At 47.7% G+C, this 17,394-nt stretch overlaps 1 protein-coding gene and 1 long non-coding RNA gene across 6 annotated transcripts in view; one reads left to right on the forward strand and one right to left on the reverse strand.

The window, feature by feature from the left end:
• The window catches only part of HIPK2 (homeodomain interacting protein kinase 2), a 132,575-nt gene that overhangs the window by 52,243 nt on the left and 62,938 nt on the right, over positions 1-17,394 (reverse strand). The window lies entirely within an intron of this gene.
• LOC311444892 lies at positions 12,730-16,899 on the forward strand. Its single transcript, XR_014698120.1, has 2 exons — positions 12,730-13,455; positions 16,536-16,899. It is a non-coding gene; the product is annotated as an uncharacterized lncRNA (long non-coding RNA).

Below are 17,394 nucleotides of genomic sequence, written 5' to 3' on the forward strand. Positions count from 1 at the left end.
CCCTGTGCCTTGAATATAAAAGCTTTTTCGGACAAGGTACAAAAGAACCAAGGCCAGGCCAGGAAAATATTAAAGGAGGACTTGCCCTTTCAGTTATCAGACCCAAAGAAAAAAAAAAACAAACACAATCTCCCCAGTCAATGTGATTTCCTAATGCCAATAGGTGAAACCATTTGTCTGTGGATAAATCAAGAGGCTCAAAGCCACCAGTAGCTGTTAGCTGCCATTTGCCTTTGTCCTTGGGTGGACCACAGCACGGTGGGTACCATCCCAGGAGAGGACATGGCATGGCCACAAGCTCTGCCTTTGGTGTGGCCAGTGGCACCGCAGAGCCATCGTGGATCAGAGAGGAGGCACTCTGGGTGGCCATGCCGACACAGAGTAAAGCCTCACAAAATAAAGAGGAGGTTCAGACTGAACATTGGGAAAAATTTCTGTACTGTGAGGGTGGGACTTGATCTTTGTGGGCCCCTTCAGCTGAACTATTCTAATTCTAAGGCAGAGAGGGGAACAGGAGCGATCTGCAGATGGCAAGGCTGTCACGTGGCTGCTGCTGTCTGACCGACATAACTTTCCAGCAGCACTGTATGTGCTTGCTGGAGGCTGCGGCTCCAGTTCAGCAAAGCCCTTTACCAGATGGGTAACCTGAAGCAAATACTTGCCTGAGTCCCCCAGAGGGCACTGGATACAGTTAAAGTTAAGCACACATTTAAGTGCTTTGCTGAATCTGAATCCACTGGCAAGTCTTTGTTGCACTTGAGCTGGAAATCTTAAGAGGCAAGAAAAGCTATTAAGCCCAATAATGGAAAAGAAAGCCGGGTCCTGGTTCAGCCAAGAGACACACTAAGCTTGTCCCAGCCGGGCGTGCATCTTAGTACATCCCCAGAGAAAGCCGGGCTGGATGGATCACGAACATGCTCATCAACCTGGGCTCTGAAACTCAGGGCTCTGTGCACTTCAGAGAAGGGGCACGATGCTGAGCACCACCATCACCCTGGGGCACAGCAGCTCCATCCTGCCCCCAAAGTGCAGAAACATGCATGTGGGGTGGTGCAACAGCACACTGTGACCTCTGGTTGTTCCCTCAGACAAAGGGTAACGCATGGCAGGGCGGGCTGGGGTTTTCGCAGGTTATGGAAGAAAGCGGAGAATAGAAAAATCGTAATTTGAAAACAAAAGCCCCATCCATGCCAGGCAGCGAATGGATGAGCCGCAGTGCATTGGGTGCAGAGATCCCCTGAAGGAGGCATCTGATCAAGAGGGGAAGAATGCCAGTTATGTGCTTCCATTCATGCCACTGCAATGCAAGCATAATTCTGACTGCTTTCTGACCCACAGTATGCAATTTATGCAAATCCAAGCTGTTCTCGCTTCCCTCAGAGCCAAATGTCCACCAATGCCAGAGCTGGCTTGAACTTTTTGTTTTCCTTTTCAAATCTATTGTTTTCACTGCTGAATATTTAAGACCTTCAGTTGTTGCTGCTGCTCTTCTTTGGAAATGGAATAATAATTAAAAAATCCCGTGGCACACAGATGCAGTCAGGAGTTGACTTCTTGCCTCCGATGCCTCCCATCCGGCCACTCGCAGCTCCAGCCCAGTCCCTTATCGTTCCAGACCAGAGCCCTGCCACGTATCGGCCAACCGAAGCTCCTTGGGCCGGATCTGTAATGTTCCCCGAGACTTCTGCTCACAGCAAATACCCAAAGTTGCACCAAGCTGTATGGCGGTTTTATGGGATTAGGCTGACTACCAAGCCAACTGCCAGTATAAGGCTTCAAACAATTTCTACCCTGGCAATCAGGGATACAAACCAGGCTCTGGCCATGATCCTAAGACTGGCTTCACACAGCAAGTAGCAGGTCTGAGGCTAAAAGTATCAAATTTCTGCAGCTTTCCTTTATTTTTTTCCCTTTTAATCATGTCCACTGGCTGCTTTTTTTAATTAAAAAAAGACAAAGACAAAAATAAAGTACTTATCCTGCTTGCCTCTCAGAGAAAGGAGCACTGCCCTTCACTTATCTCTGAAGAGCCACACAGATTTAATATTATTATTAGTAGCAACTATTTGTATTTCTGTAGCACGCAGAAGTCCCAGTGGAGACTGGAGCCCCATAACGCTAGACATTAAAAGATGACGTGCTAAAAGACTGTGTCTGTTCCAGAGAATTTATGATCTAAAACGACGTGTGGTGACAATGGAACAGATTGGGGAAGCAATTTGCCCAAGATCATATGGAGAGAGCGTAGCAGCGCCAAGAAAAGAAGCGGGGTCCTTGAGAACAGCGTGCCATCGCTACTAGACCACCGTGTCTTCTATTTATGATATTCGGGAATCACATTAATAATACATGGGTTTGAAGGGTCTTTCTAAAGAAACGGTATTAGCGATGCAAGGCAGGTTTTGAGGTGAAATGACCTGTAAATGTCACCCAGCCAGGTAGTAGGGAGCTGTGTCAGGAACCATTCGCAAAATTCAATGCCCAGCTCAGTGAGTCGCAGCACCCGACCTCTGCTGGGAAGACCTGCCTGGTCTACAAAGTCATTTTGGGAAAGGCCCAGGCATGCCAGCCCACCCGTGGAAGTACCCAGAGCACACTGGAGCTGGCTATTTCTGCAGCAGAGAGCTGAAAATTTCCAAATTTAACTCGAGCTCTACGAGGATAAACACACACCACGAAGCAAAACGTAGAGCATGTGATAAAAGCTCCCGGTACAAATAGCAGGGCACAGCACTGAGAGGAAAAAAAAACAACAAACAACACAAAACACTGTTCTTTCACAGAATTAGAGGAACATGAATTTATGTTCCTCTCAGAATTTAACTTTTTATTGTACTGATGTTTGGGCTAATATCTGGAAGGATGAAGCAGGGCTCTACCGTACCAGGTGCTGTAAAAAAAAAAAAAACACAACAAAACAGAAAACAGCCCCTGACCTAAAAGATTCACAAGCTGGCTACAAATCCCTGATCACCCTGGAATTACAGGCTCTGGGACTTGCTGCTCAGCATCTGCTAAGCCAGGACCTGCAACCAGGCCGCAGCCAGCTTGCAGCCTGGGCCCCGCAGGCCGTGATGGGCCCCGCTGGGACATGCTGCTACCCCACTGCCGGGTACCAGAGGGACATGAGGCAGGAAGGTTTCAGCAAATCTTCAGGAAGGACAAAGGATCATCCCTAAAATCTCAGGCCCCTGCCTGTTCCAACCACCGGTTTGTTTCCTCCTCAGCTCTGGCTCTACCCGTAGATGCCACGCATCTCGCAGGAGCCGGACAGAAGAGCAGGATATCAGCATGAATGCGTGAACGGTTCAGAAGGAATCACAGTTCTTGTGGAAGGGCAACAGAAGGGAGACTCGTAAAATAAAAGTCTTTTGCAAAAGTGAGTTCATTCTTCATTTAAAATCATTACATGGAAAATTCAATTGTTCTCCAACGCATCTCTGTACCAAACCGGGAGACTAAATTCAATCATTAAAGTGTGAAGCAGATGAATTTAAATCCATAGTAAGTGCAAATTTCAACACAATTTTAAGTAAGGAGTCGCTCCCAACACCTTCATAACATGTCAACACATAGTCATATATTTGTTTCTGGGACTCTTCAAATGTCTCCTTTTACAGTTTCAATTTTTTCTTGCCAAAACAAATCCTTAAAGCTACCCCGATCTTCTGAAAAAAATATAAACATTTTCTACATGTTAAAACTTTAGGTAGCCCACGAGAGAGATTTTGGAGAGACAAAATCTGCAGAAAAATGACAAACAAAAGAAACTTTTCCTCCTCTTTGCTACAGAAGAGCAGAATTTGGAATGATTCCCGTCTGATTAATTTTAACTTTTAATTTGTCCTTGGATCTCGCTGCAGTACGGACGTCATTTCTTAATTTGACTGTTTTGCAAGTAGCCAGGAGTGTCCTTGTAAAGGGCGAAGAAATCCCCATATATCAGGAATGGTTTTGGCTGAGGGGAAGTTTGGTAATTACTCCAGAGGAATGAACACAACAATCAAAAGTACTTCCCAGGACATGAAGACAAAGATCCACCCTTTCTTGAAAGAAAGGGCTCCCTTATGTACACATTTGTATCTTCAGTTATCACGACTGCCTGTAACCATTTAGCCCTCTAAGTCAACTGCGCAGTTCAAGACCATTTCCTGGCATTCTTCACATTTTTTGCATGTCGCAATTTTATCTGGTGTACATCATATGCTTCCCTCTGAATTGCCTCAACCATGCTATCTTCCTCCTGACAAAGGAGTTCGGGGTTTATAAACTTCAGAACTGCAACTCTAAGAAACCCGATCACTCGAAGGCTGTGAAATTATTGAAAACAGAGCGAGTTTGGGTTTGATAGGTAAAACCAGAGCGTGTTCCAGCAGCCAGGGGATGCAGGTGGACCGACATCTTCACTTAAAGGGGCTTTTACCTAAGCCTGTGCCACCAGTAACAGTGTAAGCACACAGATTCATCACCCCAGCAGCTTGGTGTCCACAGCAAATCTTAGGTTTTGTCACCTCCTTCGCTGCCCCTGTCCCCATCGCTGTCCCCACAGCTCCATGTGCATCTATTTCAGCCGTAGAAATTGCAGTGCTCAGTTCACCCAGCGCGGCAGCAAAGCGGGCGCTGTTTCCAGCAGCGGTACCTGGCCAGGTGGGGAGCCCCAGCAGACAGAGGATGCGAGCAGGGGCAGGATGGTGATGTTCCTGCACAAGGTGTAAGTAATTACCTGAAATGTGATGTACTGCCTGCACACGGCAAGGCTGAGGGTGCAATAAGACGGCTGGACATGAGCACTTTCCTAACAAACAAGACAGGGAAGGGAATAACTATATTTCCCCTGTTATTCTAAGGGGAGGTTCATGGAAAGGTTAGAGAGAAAACAATGCAGGCCATCGATCATGCAGACGGCTAACCTAGAAAGGTTACCGCGCGTTCCTGCCTCATTTTTCACATCTATAATTACCCCGCGGCCTCCTCCCACCCGCCTCTCCCCGCGTCCCACCCACCGCCCAGCACCAGATACAAACCACCGCTGCTTTATTAATTATGGATTTTGTTGACTCTTCCTCTTGCTGCCCTGCCGAAGGATTCGGCAGCACAGCTCCTGCCATCCCCGCAGAGCAGTGCAGCTGGGACAGGGGAGCTCCTGGGACGCGTTCCCTGCTTCGTGAGGAGCTCCCACCCCTCCGCTGAGGTGGAGGTGGGATGGAGGTGGGAGGGATGCGGGTCTCTGCAGCGTGATGCAGGGAAGCAAAGCAGGGGTGTGCGAGGGAAGACTGTTTCCATTCATGAAAGGCTCAGATTTGCTCTCGGATCTTCATCCAACCGAAACAAAATGCCAATATTGCTGAACATACTTAGCACCTCCTGAAGTGCAATCCTACTCCGAGCAGTGCCTTGTCTAAAAACGGCAGCGCCGGGCTCCTTGTTTACTGCATTCCCCCCGACGCCTGAACAGTACTTCTCAGTCTAAAAGAAAAATTACACTTTTTTTCCCCTATCTACCAGACCTGCAGACTCAACCAAGGCTTTGAGGGCCACTCTGGACCCATTTCTCGCGCATTTATGCATGCATTTACGGGCAGCCAAATTAGAGTTATGCGGAGATGGGCAGGGGAAGCACAAGGCAATGATTTGAAGACAGTGAATTTGCAGGGGACTCGCTATGTTTCTGCTCAAAGTACAGCATCACGTTTCTGATGCAGGGAACCCTGAGGGTCTTTATATTCTTTATTATTTTACATTTAAAAAAAAAAACAACTTTTGGGGAAACCTAAAAGTTTCCTTTGAGAACCTGCTCTCCGTAATCACTGTTTCTTCCTTTTGCAGTATTTTTGGAGCCAGGATTTTCAGTTGCAGAATAGTAGTAAATGAGAAAGGAAAGAAAAACTTCTTCTGCAGCAACAATAGTGAGAAATACTTTAAGCCATCGATCTGAGAACTATTTTCTGGTTTTGCTCGTTTTCTATCTCACCAGAAATTACAATTAATTCATCCTCTAACAATACTAAAATCATTATTTTCTAACTGCAACCAAACCTGTAACAAAACACTGTGCTGATGTAAAGTGGGGGAAAAAATATGCTGATGAGTGCCAGTCCTGCACAACAAATGTCGTTCATTGATACAAAGGTGCATGAACTTCCTGGTTTGGACCCCAGAAAACTTCACACACGGTTGATGTTTGTGAAGAAAGAATCACACTGGAAAAGCCTGTACTAGCAGTCTCAAGAGGAAATGAAATATGGAATTGCTTTTGAAAAAGAATCCTAGAAAGGGGAAAGCCTTTCAAATTCCTTTGAGGCTGATCATGATGGAAAACAAGATACCAGGAGGATTCAGAAAAACCAAGGAGCTCTAGGCATCCTCCACAAAAGCCAGAGAACCCAAAGCGTGGCGCTGCTCCCCTCTGAGACTAACTCACTGTATTGGCCGTAACCACATCCTACCGCACCAAAATACTCCGAGGCATTTCCATACGTTTGTTATGGGACCAAAACCACAGAGCATCAGCCACCCCTAAAGCTTTACTTCTGAGCTGGATTCACAACGGGCATTGGAGAGGATGCCGTAGAAAACCCACAGCGGACGTTGGTTTTTGTGTCTCAAAGGCACCATGCAAAATCTCCCCTCCACACATGGAGTGCCAAATCTTTTCTCATCTTAGCCAAACTCCCCACTTCCCAACGCTTAGGGGCACCTCCTGCATTCAGATGAGGCTTCCCTTAGCCAAGCTATCAAAAAAGCAGCACGGGATGGCTGTAGCAGTGAGCTGCCTCCTTTGACTCTGATCATGGCACAGATATTCCAGCTACGGACAACTCCAGTTGAGCTCTCACATCAGCAGCAAGACTGACATCGCACCCTAGTACAGCCTGCTGGACCAAGGGGGGAGATCTGGACCAGATGTCCAAAAGTCTTGGCTTTGAAAATGCCCACAAGATCCTGAGGGACATTAGAACAAAAGAGCTCTAAATGCTTTCAAGGTAATTTCTAAGAAAATTTCAGGATCTAATGTGTACGGGTTGAACGATGGGAATTTTCTTCCCCTCCCAATTAAGTCAATTTACAGCTTTTTCAGGTCGATGAGTTACCCATAAGCTGTGCAATATGTGTTGGGGGACATCTCTGGGTTGCTTCGAAATTCCATTATTTATTTACTTGCTAGAGAAACAAAGCACAAGCGGCGACGTGGTACGGAGCCGCGCGCTCTGGCGTGGAGCAGCAGGCGCAGACCCATCAGGACTCCGATGGGCCCTCTGAGAATCCAGCTCACTCGCTTTCAGAAAAAATAATAATAATAAAAAAATCCTGCTTTCCCACTCTTCCTTGAAGCAGCCAGCTAGATGAGGGAACGGTTAATTAGCTGATGTTCGTAAAGCCCTTTGAAGATGAAAAGTGTTATTTTTGTTTTCAAGTCTCAAAGAAAAACAACAAAAAATAATTAAAAAGGGGAAAAAAAAGGCCACGGGAAGGCTCGTGCTTTAACTGAGCGGTGAGCAGCAGAACGAAAGGAGCCTGGTTCCCTGCGGAGAGGGGTCTCAGACCAGAGCTCGCTCCTGCAGCAGTCCATTAAGTGGCAAGCTGACACTGCAGCCTTTCCCCCGGGGCGTGCATTAACAGGGGCTCTGCCCAGCTGCTGATTTTCATGAAACATGTAGGACTCGATGCCGCTGAGACCCCTCCCCCTGCATCAAATTTGCTTGAATTCGTCCGCCGGATTTGAAAGCTGAGGGGAAGGCAGTGGCAGAGTGATCACACGCGTCCCATTTCCTTAGAAAAGCAGCTAAAAGCGAATGAGGAAGGCCCTTGGACACAAAAAGGTGCAGTGTCTGGCTACCCGGAACCCAGGTGGGCTATTTTTTTTCCTTTGAGTGCAAACGGAGGAAGTGGTTTACTTATTTTAAACGCTTTGTGTCTATGGTTGGAATTTCTGCATCTCCCTTGTATTTTTTTGTACTTTTTTTTTTTTATATATTATTTTTATTCCCCCTGTCCTTGGCACCCCGAGGATGCTCTCGCCGCAGAGGCACGTTGTGGTGCAGCACAACCATTCCCTGGCAGCTGGGGAGCAACAAGAAGCTTACAGGTGGGTGCCCTGCCCCAGGAGGACAAGAATAGCAAGAAGGCAGATGAGGATTGCAGTGTATTAGCAAAGCTGTGCTTAGCACCTGAGACAGAAGGACAACAAGCTGTGACAGGTCAGGCCTGAAGTGACCCAGCAGCACAGACGGGGAAGACTTCATGTTGTGTACCCCATTAGAGCTCCTTCATCACCGTCTTCTCATCAAAATCTCACAGCCACAAAAACAAACAGGATGCTAGCTTTGAGCTTCCCCGTTCGATAACATCTAAACATTCATCCTGATGATGATAACCTCATGTCTCGCTCCAGATAGGTTCGTTCCCCCAAGACCAGGGCTGGCAGCCCTGTCCTGAGCCTGCTCCCACCTGTAATTCCTCCTCCTGCTCTCAGATCAGCCTCACACCAGAGCTGCGAGGTCCTGCTTGGAAACAGCCATCTGGTGAAGGGGCAGGAAGAACCGGTTAAAAACAGAGTAGCTCCACCATATGGAGAAAATAATTCTGTTGGGCAGTGTAGGAAGAAGCAAACCCTATTATAATAATTGTGTTGCCAGGCAATGTTGCAGGCTTGTTTTTCTCCTCATGGCTTCAGCACTGATGAAGAACAGAGCTTCCCCCGTACCATCCCCACGGCGAGACCATACCGTTCCCTGTGCGTGCTGTGGGATTACCGTGTTACACCACCAAACCAAGCCAAGCACGGGGATGGGAGCACCGCGTGCTCCACCTCCCTCTACCCCTTCCATTTTGGGCAGAATCACCAGGAATTTGGGAAAAGGTGATCTACTTCAGCTGCACTGCACCCCAAGGAAGGCGGCTGAGGCCTCAGAGCTACCACAGGAGAAAATTTCTCTAGAGACAAGCTCAGGTTTGAACGATGGCCTGCTGTTCCCAAGCAACTCACACCTCAGGGCTAAAGGGCACCTCAACATGAGAATCCTGGCCCCTTGCTTAGGCGTTTCTGGGCTGTTGTTCGGAAGGTGCCTGGTGTGCCAGCCCCAAACATGCTCTTGGCTGCCTGCAGCACGATGGCGATCCCTCTGTGGAGGTCACACTGGGCAGTTCCCCGCAACAGCCATCCCTCCTTGGCCTCCTAGGGTCCTGTAATCCCATTATCCTCACGAGGAGCTAACGACACACACCACGGTGAGCTAACCCATAAGGAAGGGCCCAAACTTTGCCACCACCCAGATCGATGGCAGGTACCCACAGCCCTCAGCCTCCAAGGGCCGTCCCTCCTGCTGAGCCACGTGTGGCAGGCCTGCTCTTCCAAGCACAAGGCTCCTACTTCCTTTTCGTAAAGCCCTCGCTCTTTTCCCCTTTTCCCTTTGTTCCCTGTCTCTCTCTCATCCACTCCCGTGCTCTGCCTTCACACAAAGCTACGTTTATTTCCACTGACAGCCTTGCAGCCGAAGGTGGACAAACCCTCTCCCATTTCCAGCAGCGTGGAAGGTGGAGGAGGCTGCACAGCCCCTGCTGCAGACCCCGCTCCCAGGCAAGCACAGTCCCACTCGGAGGCCAGTTAACGCATTAGTCATTAATTCTGGATAAAAGGAAGTTATTTGCACGGCCTTGCTTAGACAAGACTGAAATCGTCACGTGTCCCTCCCCCTCCCTCTGCTCTCCTTTAAGACCTTATTAATATTGTACGCCAGCACCAGCCCATATGCAAATGGAGCTCTATGCAAATACAGCTCCGCGCAAAGACAGCTGCACTTAGCTCAGTGCGTCCTAACGCCACTCCAGAGGAATAGCTGGGGGGGAAATAAATCATCTATACGATGGAGAAAGCATGTCCTAGCTTCCAAACTTCTGGGGAGAAAGCTGTGCGTGTGCATCTATCTGAGCAGAGTTCTTATGAAGTTTTGTCGAGGAGATAAGGTCATTAATACTCTGCTAAATTATGGGCTACAATGCCTTTTTTTTTTTTTTTTCTCCAGGACACTTAAAGGATTGCCCTCCTAAGTATCTCAGGCTCTGTCTTGGCAAACCTACTTCTCAAGTGGACGTAGAAGTGCAGCTCTGCTCTGTAGAAGTGGTATTGTTGACTTTCCTGTGCACTGTTTCTCTGTAACTCCACACCAGATACGCTTAGTTTCAAGCCAGAAACCTTTTTACAGGTTTTCCCCTAAGCACAGCCCTTTGTATTCCTATAATTTCTATAGAAATATCTGTTGGCTTTTCATAAACTTTAATATCCCTGGCTAAGGAAAGCACCGTTTATTACTCCCATTTTATAGCTGGGGAAACTAAGATGTAGAAGACAAATAATTTAGACAAAATCACCCAAGTAATTTCCTTTCTCCCAAGTTTGTATGTTAGCCACAGGACCATCTTTAGATAAAAGTGCCAAGTTTATTAGTAAAACATTTCATTGCAATTGGTGACCTTGCCTTCAGGAATATTTAGCTGTAAAAGACAGCTGAGAACGTGTTAAGGTCACTTGGAGCACTTTTAGAGAACAAGGAGTCCAAGGAATGTCATTTTTGTTGAAGAACTATTTGGAACGAGGTTCCCATCTGGAAAGCTCATCTGCTAGGAGTGACAGAGGAAACAGGGCATCTGCCTTGCCCAATAAATACAGAAACAACATGTCCCTGCTCTTGGCATAGGAATCATGAGTCTCCAAGGAGCTGCAGTTCAGGAAAATTAAAGCCCAAGGCAGAGCAGGAGCACCTTGCACCACTCACCAGCACCTCTTCCAGCTGATGATGCTCCAGAGGTGAGCTGGGGGAAGGATTAAGTCATCTTTCCAGATTCAGCAAGGGAAAAGGGGACATCCAGAAGGCAGGCAGACAAACCCCTTGTCCTCAAACAAAGCCACTGGGCTGAACTTGTGCAAGCTTCCTCCATGCGTTGAGTTTTAGATTTTAATACAAATGCCAACTTTAAAATGAGGGAGAGGGGACGGCTACAAAACAATATAACAAATTAAATCTTTACAAAACACTGTCCTATCTTCAGCGATCTTTGATTCAAGCCCAAGATGCATTATTTTCAACTGTACTCTGTACTATTACCTGATATTCAGCTCGCTATTGCAGATAACATTATAGATCCACACCTGCCACCTGGCAGCACTTTTATTTGGAAATAACCATCGGCAGACATCTGGCATGTAGCAACACATCAGAAAGGGCCTTAACTCTCAACTTTTTTTTTTTTTTTTTTTTAATTTAAGCGTGGCCACTCTTTTTGCGCTTTTCCTTCTTTATGTAACTGGGAAAGGGCTGAGGTGAGAAGGATCCCACACAGAAAGAGCTGGCTTGCAATGCAGAAGAATGAAGGCACTGCTAGGAAAATAAGAAGACAGCTGGCTTCCACAAAGGGTGCCAGACCTCGTGTCTAAAATTAAAGAATCTTCTGTTCTGAGGAAAGCACCTAGTTTCGCCCTTAAGTAGAAAATTAAAAAGCAGGAACTGGAACACACCATGTGATTATTAGTGCCCTATAAAAAACCTTACACAGGTTGGGAGCCAGATTAAATCCTACGCATGTCGGTAGTACCTCATGGGTTTTATTTTTCAGTGGTTTGTTTCAAGGGCTGCATGAATGGAGTTCAAAAACTGTTGGTCAGCAGCCAGGAGCTGGACCCACCTTATAAAAATAGCTGCATTTGGTAGCGCAGTTACGCAGCCCTAAAGAAGCCAAAGACTGAAGCAGTCATGAGGCTGGTTTAGCCCTTTACCTAGACGCGATCTCTCCACGCCATACAAGAAGGGAAAGGAAAAGGGAAACAAGCGTTTCACCCCTGTTTCAACACAGGTCATGCTACCACACTGCCCACCTTCCCCACCTAGCTCCCCACCACATGCCCACCTTTCTTGATCGGAGGCAGACACCCTGATGAATGGAGATGGGAAACAAACTGGGCACAGGTACGGGTGACTTCTGCATAGCTGCAGGCCAACATCAAAAGCAGGCACCGGAGTCCCACCTGCACAGGGGTAAGGGGAAGCAAACCAACCCCGTGTGCTGTTCTGGAGGCTGTGCTCTCCAGGTACATCTCCTGGTGGCAGTGCAGGTTTAGCCCTGAACCCCAGTTCCCAGCCCTGCGCTTTCGCTCAGGACACGCAGGCACAAACGCTCACTGTGCTGGGAGGAGCACCGGATCGGATGCACCATGTTGAGACGGAGGCAGCGCTGCTTAAGCAGCCACCGTCACCGAAGGAGATATACAGGATCGTGCCCCCAGAAGGTACCTGCTGCCCCAGTGAGCACAAGGACAAGTTACCACACACGGATATACACGAGCAGAATGACAGAGATCGAGGTGGGGGAACACACCGCCAGCCCACGACTCATTTCTCCTACGCTCCCTGAAACATAGGGTGGTTTGGACATTAATCACACATGAAGGCTATTTTCACTCAGATGAAAGCAGCAACCCCCCAGCAAGCCCACCCGCTGCTGCAGTCTCTGTGACTTGCTCGGCGAGGCAAGGGGGAGCTGGCAAAGGCAGCGCCTTGTAAAGGACCACGGACTTTACACCCTCTCTGACCCTCCCTTGTGGAGCCTCACTGGGAAGCATTTTACTTTTCATATTACCACACACTGAATTCATCTCTTCCTTCTAAGAAGGGAGAGGGAAATGGCATCACCCCCTCAGTTTCCCAGCGCTCCACGTCCCACCAACACTACAAGCCAAGTACCTCACGTCCAGAAGGCAGAGAACAGCACGGGCAGGAAAACAGAGAATTTATCACTCCCAGTCAGGTAACAAATGCAGGGGAACAACATCCCTGGCAAACCGCTACAGGACTTGGGAGAAAATCTCTTCTGCTTAACCAACCCTTTCTCAGATTGCCTCCGTTTAAGGAAAAAACAAACCACCATTGTCTTTGAAGTAATTCTGAAAAATTAGCTTTGCACCGAGTCTTCCTGCACTGCCGTTGTGCTTGCTAAGGAGGCCATCGTGCCACTCCAGTCTTTGTAGGTTTTCGTTTCTCTTTAAGACACACATTTTCTCCCTGGCTTAGGGCCAAGCCTTGGTATTCCTTTAACTTGGGGGAACTCCTCAGGGAAGTCTGTCACAGTTTTGCCTAGAATCGTGGGTCTTTGCCTGTAGAGATTCATCTCTTCCCATCGCTGACTAACACATGAAAACAATCCAGAGCTGGTTGTCGGGAATCTGGTAGGATTACAGAAATTTCTAGCTGCGGGAACCTTGGCTGCAACAGGCTGTGGAAATAACCTTCATGCTTGATGGGTTGAGCTACAAGAAGCCACCTGAGAATTAATGTATGCTGTTACAGGCATTGATACGGGAATCCAACATTTATTTCCCATGCTCCTAACTTCTCAGGAAACTCACTGTGGAGACAAGGCTCCCGTGTGTCTTCGTGTGCCTGCTTGGTGGGCGACTGGCAGAAGGTGGGTGCAGACCCTCTCCCCTCGCTCCCCATCCCGCCGTGCCCCTGCCCAGCCACCCCCCAGTTCAAAGTCGCTCGAGGCCTTGGTTCTTATCATGAAATGTTCTGCCAAATCAAATGTAAACAAATGACATGCACAGTTGACATGGCAACAAAGCAGCCCTGCACGCAACGACAGCAGCAGCGTTTAACTCTGCCGGGCTGGGCACGAATTTGCAGGAAAGACCAGAGCAGCAAGGTGGAAGATAGGATCTCCTCTCTTCTCCTCTCCCCACGTACCCAGAGAAACAAATATACAGCTCAGCGCCCATGGGCTTGCTGAGAAAATGTGGGATCCATCTCCTGCAAGACGTCTTCAAATTTCTGGGCAGTTTTGGGCAGCGTGAGAGAAGCTCTAGTGCAGCACATCTGCTTATACATCCTTACAAAGCAGTCCAGCATCTTAGACTAATCTTTCCTACTGAAGACTGAAGGACTCCCTCTTTTTCCATGTGGAAGTGGAAGGACCCACCCTTGTGCAAGGGTCCTTTGCAGGAGCAGAGCCCAGGCGTCCACCATATGAACAAGAGTGATAAAAAGCAGCAAAGAGGATGAAAGGGGTCAGGGATGGGACCCAGCAATACACTGGTATGGTCAAGTGGTATACAAAATTGTGATATTTGCCCCTTTCGCAGACACCACACCAAAATACAGCCCTAGGCATACGTATATATATTTTACAAAAGCAGCCAGAATAAAAGTCACAACTGCATTGTGGCTCACACTGGCTTGTGCAGTTTCATCAGCTCCCATATCATAAGTTGGATCCAACAAGAGCTTAGCACAAAGGTAGATATTTAACTGCAAGCACTTTGGGGCAGGGATTGGAACTGCGTGACTTGACGTTGCTTTTCCCAACAGACTTCATCATGTTCTAATTTTAGATGCCCAGGATAGCTTTCATGCTCTGACCTATTAAGCTACACCAGGTGCTGGCAAAGAGCATCCTTTTACCGTGGGGGCAGCACTGTTTCAGGGATAGGGGTAGGAAACCCTATAAAGCCTGCAAAGGGTGTAAATTCTCTGGGAGACTCAGCACTGGGAAGCACCACATTTGAAGCAGAATATTTGATTTTCATCTCTCTGAGGAATGTGTGCGATCTCTGAGCACCCATCCAGGACAGCCTAGCAAAGAGCATCAAGTCTGCAAGGCAAAGCCCCTTTAAATAAAAGCGGCTGCTGATGTTAAGATAAGCATCCAAGCAGTAAAAATAATGAAGCTGGCTCTTAAATAATGAGTGCTGATGGCCCCCTCTGCTTGCATTCCTAGCCTAATTACTTACATGGTTAGCTCAGCCCTATATGCCTTTCAAATGCTGGCATTTGAAAATAAAAGTTAAATCCACTTGGAGCGAACATGAACTTATGGAAACTACTGTGCATGCACACTGCTGCCAGAGGTGAGGGTCCTGCCACAGGGGCCCTTCCCCTCGGTCTGTGCTTTCAGCAAGAAAAAAAAATTAAAAAAGTAAAGTCAAGTACATAGCCAGCCTACAGATGGAAGAACAGCTCTGCAGCTTGTAAGCTTGGGAATTCAAAGTGCTGCTGGCGGGTGAGACTTTAGCAGGCCGAGGTTGTGGTGCTCATACTGGGAAAGGCAGGAGGAGAAGCTCCTGCTGAAAGAGCCCCAGACTCAGGGAAGAAACAGGGCTGTGACCCTTGCTGGTACCTCATTCAGCTCTGTCTATCTCCAGGGAAGCACCTGTGGCTGTCCTCACACCACGTAGCCACACGGACAGGCCACACACTGCATACACATGGACCAGCAAACCTCTTGGGTTCCTCGCACAGCTTCCAAGACTGAATGGCCAGAATAAGATGCACGTTGAATGTGGCCAGAAAGTGGTAGGAAGGAAGACGGCCAGATAACAGCTTTGGTGAATAGGTCAGAGCCCAGAGCACAGCACCACCCATCGCCACACCACTACGAGAAGGGACCCACCAGCAGGAAGGCCACAACCGCAGCCCCGCGGGGTCTCTCCCTTACGTGCCTCTCCAACACACTCTTCCCGTTTAGCTTGGCACCAATGGTTTGGCTCCAGAAGCTATCCTGGCAACAAATTCTTTCCTGAAAATTCATCACATGCCTTTATACAAAGCTGCCAGAATCATTTATAGCCACTTATCTAACAATATCTGCTTTCGCTTCAGTCATTAAGGAAATAAACAGGGGCTGGAAAAGAGTCAGTGTGAGAAAGGGGCCTCTGCTTTGGAGAAACAACAGCCTAGGACTATCGGAGATCAGCAAATGCTGCCCTGCCTCAGGAATATGCTAGCATGACAATAATGATGGATTACAGAAAGGAATTGCTTCTCAAAATGACGTCCAATTACTCTTCATGCCCAATCAAATCGGTTTTTAGCTGTCCCCCAAGTGAAAGAAGCATTCCTGCCCTGCAAGGGAAGGCAAGGGTTATGCATGTAAATAAATAATTAGGAATAACCATGGGCTGATGGCGCAGTCTGTGAGACCTAGCAGAGAAGAAAGGAGAAAAAGCAGCAGTAATGGATTGCTTTCTGCCTGAGATCTGTGAGGATTTTTTCAAGATCTGTAGTTTATGATAGATTGTTTTTATGAACCAGCAAACAGTGATTTATAACATTAATAAGCAGTGATGGGTAAGGCCCCAAATAAGATTCCCTTGCGTACTTCTCCACGACGGGGACAGAAAATATTTTCCTTTAGAATACGAAGGCCGAGTCTCACAGAAAGGCGAGCAAGATGGTCACTTGCTCATCTGCCTCTGCCCCCATCCACAAGCACTCACCCCGAGATGCGAGGAGGGAAACCAGGGCTCAGCTCAGCCATGCATGAAGTCTGCAGGACAAGGACTCCTGGACTGCGAGGTGCTTAGGGGTGTGCTAAGCCTTTTGTAAGCGTAGCACCAGCTATACATCCACGTCCAGGGATAAATAATGAGCTCGTTGCACGCACTGCCTATCTCCAGCTCCAGTTTTCCTGCACTGAACAACTCCAGAATGCCTCTGCCCACTGCAAGAACAGATACCACACCTGACCTGAAATTTGTTTTTCTTTTACAGCCTCGCTTTAGAATAAATGGCTTGGTGGAATCCAGATCAACTCCCCCAGCCCTTTTCTCACAACTCCTCACAAATTTTGTTCCTTGGTAAAGCCCCTGCAACCGGCTGGAAGCTCACGCAGCCGATAATGAAGATGTGCCTCTACTTCCAGCACGCAATTCGTTAGGAGAGGAGCGAAGGGGAGGGCAAAGAGGGGGGAAATCAAACACAGCTCACACAATGTTCAAAATTACTCCATTGAACCAGGAGTCCGGTTCTGGGGAATATGAGCAGTAAATTGCTGAGTGGCTTTCTAATCTAATTATTTCCCTTGCAATTCAAATTATTTTCCAATTAAAACCAAGCTAATACATTCTGAAATGTAAATCAGACTCCATTACCTTTTTTAATTGCAATGCCTATACTATTCCCCTTTTTCCCTTTAATTGATAAAAGTCAGGCAGAGATTTCCATACATTCTTCTGCGGTCCTTTAGGGTTATTTCACACAGGCCTTACTGGTCTCATCATCCTTCACCCTAGTCTCCACCACAGAGGAGGCTGATGCCCTCTGCTTAAGGAAAGCAAAAAGCCTCCAGAACAAGGCAGGGGAATGGCTCTTTGCTCTTTACACGGCAGCACAGCTTCACCATTGCAGCAGCACAAAGGCAGGGACAAAAGGAGCCCATTGGGTGCCAGCTCTTGTCCTAGAAACATGGTGTTTGTCCCTGCAATGGTGTGGAGAGGCTAACCCCGGTGAGGTACACACCATGAGTTCCTGCAGCTTCAGTTCTCCTGCACTCCATGATTGAATTCTTCCGAAAAAAGAAGAGGAAATAAGTACAGAACATTTTGTCCATCAAGCCTCCCCAGGTCAGATA

Source organism: Aythya ferina, assembly GCF_964211825.1.
Source record: "Aythya ferina genome assembly, chromosome: 1".
In the NCBI taxonomy this organism is placed as follows: domain Eukaryota; kingdom Metazoa; phylum Chordata; class Aves; order Anseriformes; family Anatidae; genus Aythya; species Aythya ferina.